General features: G+C 43.6%; 1 pseudogene; it reads right to left on the bottom strand.

The window, feature by feature from the left end:
• Nucleotides 1-979: 979 nt before the first annotated feature.
• On the bottom strand, nucleotides 980-1,706 carry LOC115295535 (annotated as a pseudogene).
• Nucleotides 1,707-10,336: the final 8,630 nt, after the last annotated feature.

Raw genomic sequence — 10,336 nt, 5'->3', positions numbered from 1 at the left:
TCTATAAATTGTGACCTTTTAGTCAATATTTCACAGATTTCAACCTCTTGAAAAGGAATGATTCATGAGAAGGAAACTTTAAATGTCCATTTAACTAAGTTTTGCTTACTTAGTTTAAACACACCAGGACTAGTCTAGTTTTCTCATGTGGTTGAGGAAGTTGTTGGTAGTGCTAAAATTTTTCTTTCAGGGATCTTGCAAAAAAAACTTGCATTTAGGGATGCCCGGCTGGCTCAGTCAGTTAAACATCAAACTTCTGCTCAGGTTCATGAGTTTGAGTCCCACATCAGGTTCTGTGCTGACAGCTCAGAGCTTGGAGTGTGCTTCAGATTCTATGTCTCCCTCTCTCTCTGCTCCTTCTGGCTCGTGCTCTTCCTCACTCTCAGAAATAAATAAACATTAAAAATCTTAAAGAACAACTTGCATTTGTATGACTGTAGACATGGATATGGATTCTGATATGGCTACTTTTAAATTGTCCAACTTAGATAGTTTACATTATATTTAAACTGTCCAATTAATTATAAAATTTGAAAGGTTAAGTCTTCAAGAAAAATTTCAATTTACTTTAAGTGATTTACTTCTTAGGTTGCTGAAATGATGGCATCCCAGAAATGGGCTTATCGATGGTTATGTAATGCTGTTTTTGTTTTGGTGAATGTTTTTTTTTAAATAATAAAACCGATTATGTATGTATTTTTATGTATACACTCACTTACACAAAAAAAGTCCAAATAAACAAAAAGCTCAGAATGGTCCCTGGGCATGTAGGAGTTAAATACAAATTCTGGTTGAGTACCAACCACGAAGATTTCCGGCATCATTAAGAAAAGGTGCTTTCTAATGCTGGGTAATAATATACCATGGTCTCAAATATTCTTTCCTGATAAAGGAAGCAACTACAGAAAGCTGTTATTTGTTCAATGTAACCAATGCTTATAGAAGCAAAAAATCCCTAACAACTCCCCCAATTCATATATCATTGAGCTTCATTTTCTGGACAAGAATGCCAAGTTAGTGTCTCTTCAAAAAAAAAAAAGAATTACAATTTGGGGTCCCTAGGTGGCTCAGTTGGTTATGCTTCAACTCTTGATTTCTACTCAAGTCATGATCCCATGGGTTCATGAGATCGAGCCCTGCATCGGGCTTTGCACTGATAGCATGGAGCCTACTTGGGATTCTATCTCTCTGTCTCAAAACAAATGAATTTTTTAAAAAAGGAAAAACAATTACAATTTGAAGACACCTCATATCTGCCTCCTTTGCCAGCACCAAGTGTGCCTCTTCTGAACCTTTCCATTTCATGAGAAACGTAAATCCTACACTGCTGTCTGCAGCACCAATTATTTGTTGAGGATCAAGACCTCTGACAAAGCCTGTTTGTTTATCAGCAGCATCTCTTTTCTTCTTGGATTTGCCATCATCAGATTCACTGTCGGATAAAGAGTCTCTTTTTGTACTGTCTTTTTCTTTACCAGCTTTTTGAGAATTAGGAGATGCTTCAATTAACTCTGGACAATCTCAGTTTTCTTCAGGCTCCGAAGTATTGTCAGCAGCTGTAAATCCCTTCCACTCCAGGAAATGTTCCATCTTCCCATTTACACTTTCTCCACCACAAATTCCTCAGGCTCTGCCTCTTCTACTTTTTTACTCTTTCCTTTCTGTTTCTTTCCCACCATCTGCAATGCGGTTTTATTGGAGCCCATTTTTTATTGCAGGCTTTCAGGGCTATTTTTCACCGCCTCTGGGCTGCTTCCGGTCCCAGGTCTGCTGTGTCCTGTGCTCCTTCAGTTCCAGCCACGTCACTTCTTTTGTCCATTTAAAGATACCTTTTCATTATTTTGTGGCTTCCATTGTTTTCATTGAAAATTTGGCTGTCTTATTATTGTGCCCCTGAACAAAATGTGTTTTTTTTTTTAATCCTAACTACATTTACAGTTTGCCTTTTGTTGTTTTTCAACTGTTTTACAGTGATGGGTCTACTTGTAATTTTCTTTGTATTTATCTGTGTCTGTATGTCTTTCACCATTTTTAAATCCTTAGGTTATTTTCTCTTTAAATATTGTACATGCTACATCATCTCTCTCTTTCTCTTCTAGGACTCTAATTACACAAATGTTTACACTGAATCCCATGTATCTCCTAATCTACCATATTTTGTATTTCTTAAAATTTTTTATCTTGCTGTAATTGTAGTGAAGTCCATGTATTTTCTTCTAGTCTATATTCAAGTTCACGAATCATTTCTTTGGTTGTGTCTAATCTGCTTTGAAACCCTTCCTCTGAGTTATCAATTCCAATTCTAGAATTTTTATTAGGTTATTCTCAAAATATATTCAACATATCTGTTTAAATTACAACATTTTTTCCCTTTGTTTTCGGTCATTTGCTCCTAGCTCCTGATACGCCTGGTTTTGTTATCACTATTGTCTATTCGTTTAACGCCAGACACCACATGAAAAATGTAGTGATAATTTGAGAGTCTGGATGATGTCCTACTCCTCCAAAGAGGATTTATTTTGCTTCTGGAATGTAGTTAGCTAGAAGTATAACTTCTTACTCTAACCTGAGATTGGTTCGATTCAGACCTGAGTTTCAGTTTCTGTGGGTGCTCGTCTATTTTCAGGCTAGCTTTATTACCAGGGTGTAGTCCCTCAAGGTTCCCAGCTGAAAACTGGGCTGTTTACCAAGTCCCCTCCTTCTGGAATGCTCTGAATCCCAATTTCTGTACTGAACTTATTCAGAATCATCAATTGTCTCTTGGAAGAAAGTAGCTGCATATGTTAAGCTGCTCCCCTCTCTGTGTTTCCTTTTTCTCTAACACCTTAGACTCTGTCTTACTATCTCTCCAATGCTTTCAAATGGTTGTTTCTCAATTTTAATAAAATCTAGGCATGCCTCAGTGGCTCAATTGGTTCAGCATCCAACTTCAGCTCAGGTCATGATCTCCTAGTTTATGAGTTTGAGCCTTGCATCAGGGTCTCTGCTGTCAGCGCAGAGCCCACTTCAGATCCTCTGTTCTCCTCTCTCCGCCCCTCCCCAACCTGTGCTCTCTCTCTCTCAAAAATGAATAAACATTGAAAAACAAAATCTAGGTTTTTCTAGTTGTTCTCATATGGAGCATCGATCTGATACAACCTATTCCATAATAACTGGAAGCAAAAATCTCCCCCTAGTGAGTGGGTTTATAACTAGTACTGCTTTATTTTATCATCCTTGGTTCCTGTCCTTGAAGAACTTTGTTTCAGTCCTGGCTGCTATAATGAAAAAGCTCAGGATAGGAAAAAAAACCTGATGCCTTGGATTTTGAATATTATTTTTTCAAGCACATCTTATAACATCAACGATAATAACTAACAATTATTGGATATTTACTTTGGGCTAGGAAATGTCCTAGTATGTTACATGTATGAATTCATTTAATGGGATACAGTGAGAATCCATATTTATCAAAGAATTTGACCAAGGGTAGGCCTGGGTAAAAGCTGATATATAACTCAACAAACACAACACAACAATTCAACAAACACAGCCAGTACCCAACTAAGATAACGTTTAGATGCTATCTAGGCTAAGAGATGAAAGGGAATGCACCAATAAAAAGATAATATACAAGCCTCAAACTACTTCTCCACTAGTCTTTTCCAGTGGGAACTACTAACAAAGTTAGTTTATAGCAAAAGGCTAATAATGAACAAGCTTCCTTTCCACTGGTATGCTCCCTGGTGGAGGTGATGAAATGTCTACAGTAAGCAGCAGGGAAGAAGTAACAGGAGAAGAGAGAACAACCAAAATGGTATATCAACTGTCCCTGGGTATCAAGAATAAGCTTTATTCGCATTCAACACTGATCAAAAAATTGCAGGGTTAGGTCACAGAAATGAGTTGGGTGACCAATATAAAAATGGAATGGGGGCGATATGGTATTAATGGCCCAAGACCCTGCCAAGGAGAAGTGAAGGGGATATTTAGGCTACTTGCCCAGAAAACCAGAAATGTACACCAAACACTATGTTCTGGCTTGGCAGAACACGGCAACCTCATTCCCAACTTCAGCTCTCAGCCAGACACCCTCCAGGGCCTGACACTCCTCACCCTTTTGTATCCTTGAGCGTAGGAGATAAATAATATGGGCCTACTTCTTGCTGTTGGATGAAATTCTATTTAGCTTCCTTTGTACTCCAAAGAATTTTATTTCCATCATTAGAAGCAGTCTGAGGTGGGTAACGCTGAAGCTATAGAATAAGTCTCCCTTGGTTCAAGTTGTGACTCTTACTGTCTCTTAGGTGACTTCCGGCAAATTAATTTAATCTCTCTGAGCCTCAATATCCTCATTGTGAAATGGAGATGATGAGAATAATAATCAAGATGATATGAGATAATGCTAGTGGCCAAAACCAAGCCAAACCAAACCAAAACAAAACAAAAGCAAAATAAAGGTTGGCTCTGGTCATTATATAACTTAATTTAGGGTCCTGGAGTGTGTAGGAAGGTCTTAGACTTTTGTCATCAGATTCATCATTTGAGAGGCAGCCTCGGAGTGTTGTGGGAGAGGAAGGAAGATGTGGAAAACAAGAGGTTCCTTTGTTGTACGGGGAGCAGGAGGTTACTCCAGCAGTGATGGTACTCCTAAGGCTGGTATCCAGACTTTTGGGGGGAAATATTGCACAAATGTATGAATATGGAAAGTCATTAACCAGGTTTCCTATTTTCATTTCTCCCTCGGAAGAAACCGGTTCTATTTTAGAGACCTCACAGGTCTCCTATTCCCCACACCTGCCCTCCAGAAACACTGAGGCTGTCATGGGCTTGGGTTGATCATAAACGGATGATGCCTCAGGGATCTGGGTGACACAGTTGGTTAAACAATGACTTGGTATCAGCTCAGATCATGATCCCACAGTTTGTGGGATAAAGCCCTACACTGGGCTCTCTGCTGATGGGTGGAGGCTGCTTGGGATTCTCTCTCTCTGTCCCTCCCCTGCTGGCTCTCTCTCTCTCTCAAAATGAATAAACATTTAAAAAAATTAAAAAACAAATGATGCCTCCCACCCCTGTGGCCAGAAGTGCTCTTCCATGGAGCGTGGGGGTCTCCCACTCACCAAAATCTCTCCTCAGTAAAGTATTAAACACCAATTATTTAGTTCTTAACGTGAACTGAATTAATGTGTCATTTGCCCAAGCATATCTGCATTTTATGCTTACTTTTGCTCTGGAAAGAAAGTCAAGAAACGGCAGTAAGAAAAGGAGATCTAGAACAGCCATCTTGGAGTCAGAAGATGCCACCCCTTCCCCAACCCCCACTTTCGGTTCCCATTAGCTGTGTGGCTTTAAGTAATTTCTTTTTCCTCTATTATCCTTGACATGCTCATTAAAGGTTCCCAAAGTTCCTTCCAGCTCTAAAAACCATATCTATGTGGGTGGTATTGGTTGGAGGACCTAAAGCCAGCCCAGAAATCACCCATCCCATACCCAACCTGGCCCAGGAAGCTTTGAGCACATGCAGTGTGCCCTCTCACATGCCATGCCCCAGTGCCGCATGAGTCTTGCTGCTCCCCTTACCCTCCCCTGAGGACAGGGCCTTGCCTATGCTGGGCGCTGAGGGTGGTAGTAACCAGCCCCGACTCCAGCCTGGCTGTGCAGCCCCCTCCCCCTCCCAATCCCCATTTCCTGTCTAGTAGATTTACAACACAGTTCAAAGAAGGAAGGATGATATAACAGCTTTCCTGCTAGCCTCCTTCTCTCAACTGACTTAGTCTAACTGGCTCGGGGCCAAGTGGTTTTGTTCCTCCCGTAAGTAAAAATACTCCAGGCCCCAGCCCTCCTGCCTGTGACATGGCGTCAGCTCCCAAACCCACTGGTCAGGCTTTTGCTCGTGGGCGGGAAGGAGGCAGCCCTGTGCGGTGCTGGAGTCTAATTAAGTGCTGGGGAAATAAACCATGGGCTTCAATTTTAGTTCTGAAAATAGCTATGGCCTAGGACTCCTCTCTCTGGCCTGAGCTGAGAGACTTCTCCCGCTGCTTGTCCTCCTGTGCCTGGGCTTCAGGGTTTGTGAAGGGAGCCTAGGTGGCGGGGAGGAGAGGACAAGAGTCTGAGAAGCAGAGGCAGCCCTTGGAGGCTCAGCGGTTTAGAAGTCAGTGGGAGAAGCGCATGTCAGAGAGAGGGGGATTCGAGCCCAGGAGCATAGGACTATTTATTCCATACCTTCCATCCCTACTTTGCATCCTAGCCCCTGCCTCTAGGATGTGCTGACTCTCATGCTGCAGGGCATCCGGAAGTTCTGGGTCCCACTGTGTGTACCTCCGGAGCCCCATGTGGCTAAGAATGCTAAGTTCTGGCCAATGTTGAGGTAATTCTCTAGGCAGATCATACAATACACATCACAATTTCACGTATAATCCATCCTCTTGGGCAATGAAGATGAGGAAAAACATCAACAAATGATATGTGGAAATAAAAGCTTCTGTAAATCAACTGAATGTCTAACTGGCTCAGTTAGCCTGGATCCTGAGCATCTTCCTGTCTGCTTCTCTGCCCGGGAGGAGAGAATCAGCCTGCTAGGGAGACAGGCCATCCTCATGGGTCAAGATGAAGAGGGGCAGACATGTGAACTAATGGAACGTCCAGAGGGGTCATCAGCTTTGCCATTTGGTTGTTCACCTCATCCTCGCTCCCATCTGTCATAGCTGTCATCTCTGCATTAGACCTTGGACATGGGCTCGGTATTCTTTCCTTCCTCCCCCCATTACCCAGCATACAGTAGGTGTCTCATTTAAGATGTTTTTATTAACCTTCAGCCTCCCCTTTTCAACGGTCAGGACTGAGCTCACTCCATATTGTCATGAATACTCTTACTTCAGCACCAAAGGGGCAAGGCATGAAGCCATGGTCAAGAACAAGGCCAGTGAGTTCAGTGAACAAGTCTACCTCGTCTGCCTGGCTGACCAGAGGGGATAGCAGAACTGGGCGGAGGTCTGTAACGTCAGTGGTGGCTTTGAAGATAAACATCACATGTGCCTGAAACCAAGCCAGTACTCACTGCTTCTAGAAAATGGTTGGAATAAAAAGGAAGGAGAATTTCAAAGGAAATTGAACTCAAAGGGCAGGAATGAGGGCTCTTAGCTGCCACTCTTTTGTGAGAGGGTTTCCATTAGGGCAGAAATGCAGAGCAGGTGATTCCCTGTACAGACGCCCCTTTGGCTCCTGTTGGGAGCTGTCTTCAGATTTCTTTCTTCCAATCCATTCAGTCACCCCATCAATGTGTTCTGAGCCGCTGCCATGGCTGGGTGCAGTAGGTGCAGTAGGTGTAGTACATGTGTAATTATAATAAACTAACAAGGGCTGCACAGAGGAGGGGACCCAGGGCTGAGGGAGGTCAGGGCAGAAGGTGCCTCTGGCTGTCTGGTGGACATAAACAGCTTCCCAGAGCAGGTGGACAGTACTCGGGTCTTCTCCAGGCCCACTGCCTTTCCACCTCTTGACCCCAGTCAGCTGTGGGAGACAGGCAGGCAGGGCACCCGGTTCATCCTTCAGAGAGCTAGCACTGTGGTCTCCTGCTTTTCGCTCTCAGGAGCCTCCTAGGCATCCAGTTGTTCCTACACAGCCCCTTCTCTTGGTGGAGTCCAAGGCCATGATACAGGCCACGCCGGGCCGTGATAATACCGCTGAGAAGGGGGAGGGAGTGCAGCGGCGGAGAAACACCACTTCACCCTTAAGCCCCACCCTGTGGGTAACTGCCTCAACCCCCAACTGTACTTGCGGAGGCGCAGCTTGGTGTGGCCAAACCACAAAGTCCCCATTTGGAAGATCCCATTTCCTAACCACCCTGGCCTGACATCAATAGCAATATTGCCCCACAAGGAATAGCAAGCCATCGACTATGGGAACCACCAGCGCCAGGGCTCAAACTCCAAGCTCAGACACAAAGAACTCCCCTCCGGAGTGCAAAACCAAGTTCCGAAATAAGAAACACAAGCTTTCAGCCCAGTGTCCCCCGCGGCCCTGCACATAACTGCCTCTGCTGTGCCCCTTGGCCCCTCCTTAGAAACTTAGAAACGAATGGTCGGCATCTGTGCCAGCTTCCAGGCCTCCTCCTTAACCCCTTGGCTTCCGCCAGAAATGTCAGGCCTCGGATATCCTGTGCAGGGCTCAGGGTTAGAGCGCACCCACCTCACGGAGTTAACGGTGTGCCGTTCTATAGTTTCTCCTAAGAAACCACATTAATAATAATTGCGGCCACTTATGGAGTACCTAATATGCCTTACCAACACTTGCATTATTAGCTCTTCTGAGACCTCTCAGCTTTGAAGACTAACGAGGAGGTAGGGACTGTGTCGCCTGTCTCGTGAGAACTTGGGAGCCATGCAGCCGGCAAGAAAAGGCAGGGTTTTAACTCAGCTTGCTTCTCTTTCTGCCCACCCTATCATGTACTTTGAGCAAGAGCTGGTTCTCAAATGTGCAGATTCAAGAGATAATAAATCAGCATGCTAAAAAACTTTAAAACCAGAAACCACTGGATTGAGCATTGGAGTTAGGGTTTCTCCCTCACCAATGGGACTTATTGACTTTGGATAAGTACCAGCTTCCTTGAGCTCCTACAACCTCATCTTCAAAATAGTTTAAGTAAAAATATCTTCCTTTCTTCCCTCTTGGGCCTGTTGGAAGATCAGATAGATCCGGCTGGGCAAAAGCATCATAAACTGTAGAGAAGGACCATGGCACATAATGACTCACTCTGCCACAGGACACAACATATTCTAAGACAACAGAGGCTCACCCCGGGGATTGCAGGAGAATTCTGGGGCCTGACATGCCAAGAGCCTTTCATTTGTCAGAAATAGGCTCTGAGGCACCCTGTAAGACACTGCTACTTTTATGATTTTGGAAGACCAGATGGTTTATCATAATGACAAACTTAAGTCCTAACTGAATGTGGCCCATTAAACAGATGACCCATTGGCAGGGACCATATGTGAGCCATTGCCTTCAACCCGGCTACTACCCTCCCTTATCACCGGTACTATATGAGATTATTACTCTTCCATGGAAAAGAATCAGTGTGATTAAATTTGGATCATTGAGTTTATCACCAAACCCCAGAAACAACCCAAATGTCCTTCATTGGGGGAATAAATAATCATGGTACATTCACACAACAGAATATTACTCAGCCACAAAGGAATGAAATACTGTAACATGCAACAAATGCTTTATGCTAAGTGGAAAGAGCCAGACTCAAAAGGCTATGTATTATATGATTCCATTTACATGACATTCTGGAAGAGGGAAAACTACAGGACTGAGAAGAGATCAGTGGTTCCCAGAGGTAAGTTTCAAGAGGGATTTGACCAGAAGGGAGTGACTGACACCAGGAGTTTTGGTGGGGCAATGATTTGTTCTGTAATCTGATTGTGGTGGTGGTTACATGATTACATTTGTTAAAACTCCTAGAGCCATATACCAAAATGAGTGAATTTTACAGTAGGTAAATGAAAACAAACTTTTAAAAGTTAAAAAATGAACCACTCAGAATTTTTACAAATGGGTCATTGATAAAGTAGAGAGATTTGGCAGGAAGTCCCGGAGTACAGTACAATGTTGTCTTAGGTAGAATAGTGTACCTAGTGTAGTGTCATAGTCTGGGGATTTAGCCACTGGCTCTCTGGCTTGGGTTAGGAAGGACACCTGAGTCAGGTGTTAAGAGGGGCTCATCCCTAGGTGACCTGATTCCCTGGTAAACCCCAGAGTCTACATTTTATTTTTTATTATTTATTTATTTATTATTTTTAAGAGAGAGAGAGAGCGCATGTGTGGGAGGGGCAGAGAAAGACAGAATCCCACACAGGTTCCATACCGTCAGTGCAGAGCCCAACACGAGGCTCGAACCCACAAACTGTGAGATCATGACCTGAGCTGAGACCAAGACTCAGATGCTTAACCAACTGAGCCATCCAGGCACCCCAGGAGTCTATACTTTAAACAAGCTTCCCAGGTTGTTTGGGTTCAGGTGGCTAATAGCCCACATTTTGAGACCACTATTCAGCATTTCGTCATTATTTGGGAATAATGTGCAGGTCCTTGTATGCCTTGGAGTTTCTACCAGTAAAATGAAAACAATTAGTCCGTCTCCTGCTCATGGTGACTTGGGGCTTGAATTCATGACTCCAGAATCAAGAGTCACATGCTCTTCCCACCGAGTGCCAGGCCCCCTTCCCCTTGTTTAAATCTTGTATTTTATTGAACACATCTCTGTTTAACCATTTCTAAAATGCAAAGCTAAAATAGGACTTTAAGGGAGTTCCTGGCTGGCTCTGTCTGAAGTCCCACAAGGGGTAAA

This window comes from Suricata suricatta, chromosome 7, assembly GCF_006229205.1.
Source record: "Suricata suricatta isolate VVHF042 chromosome 7, meerkat_22Aug2017_6uvM2_HiC, whole genome shotgun sequence".
NCBI classification, from domain to species: domain Eukaryota; kingdom Metazoa; phylum Chordata; class Mammalia; order Carnivora; family Herpestidae; genus Suricata; species Suricata suricatta.
Note: the sequence above shows the minus strand (reverse complement) of the source record. Positions and strands in the feature narration are given on the sequence as shown.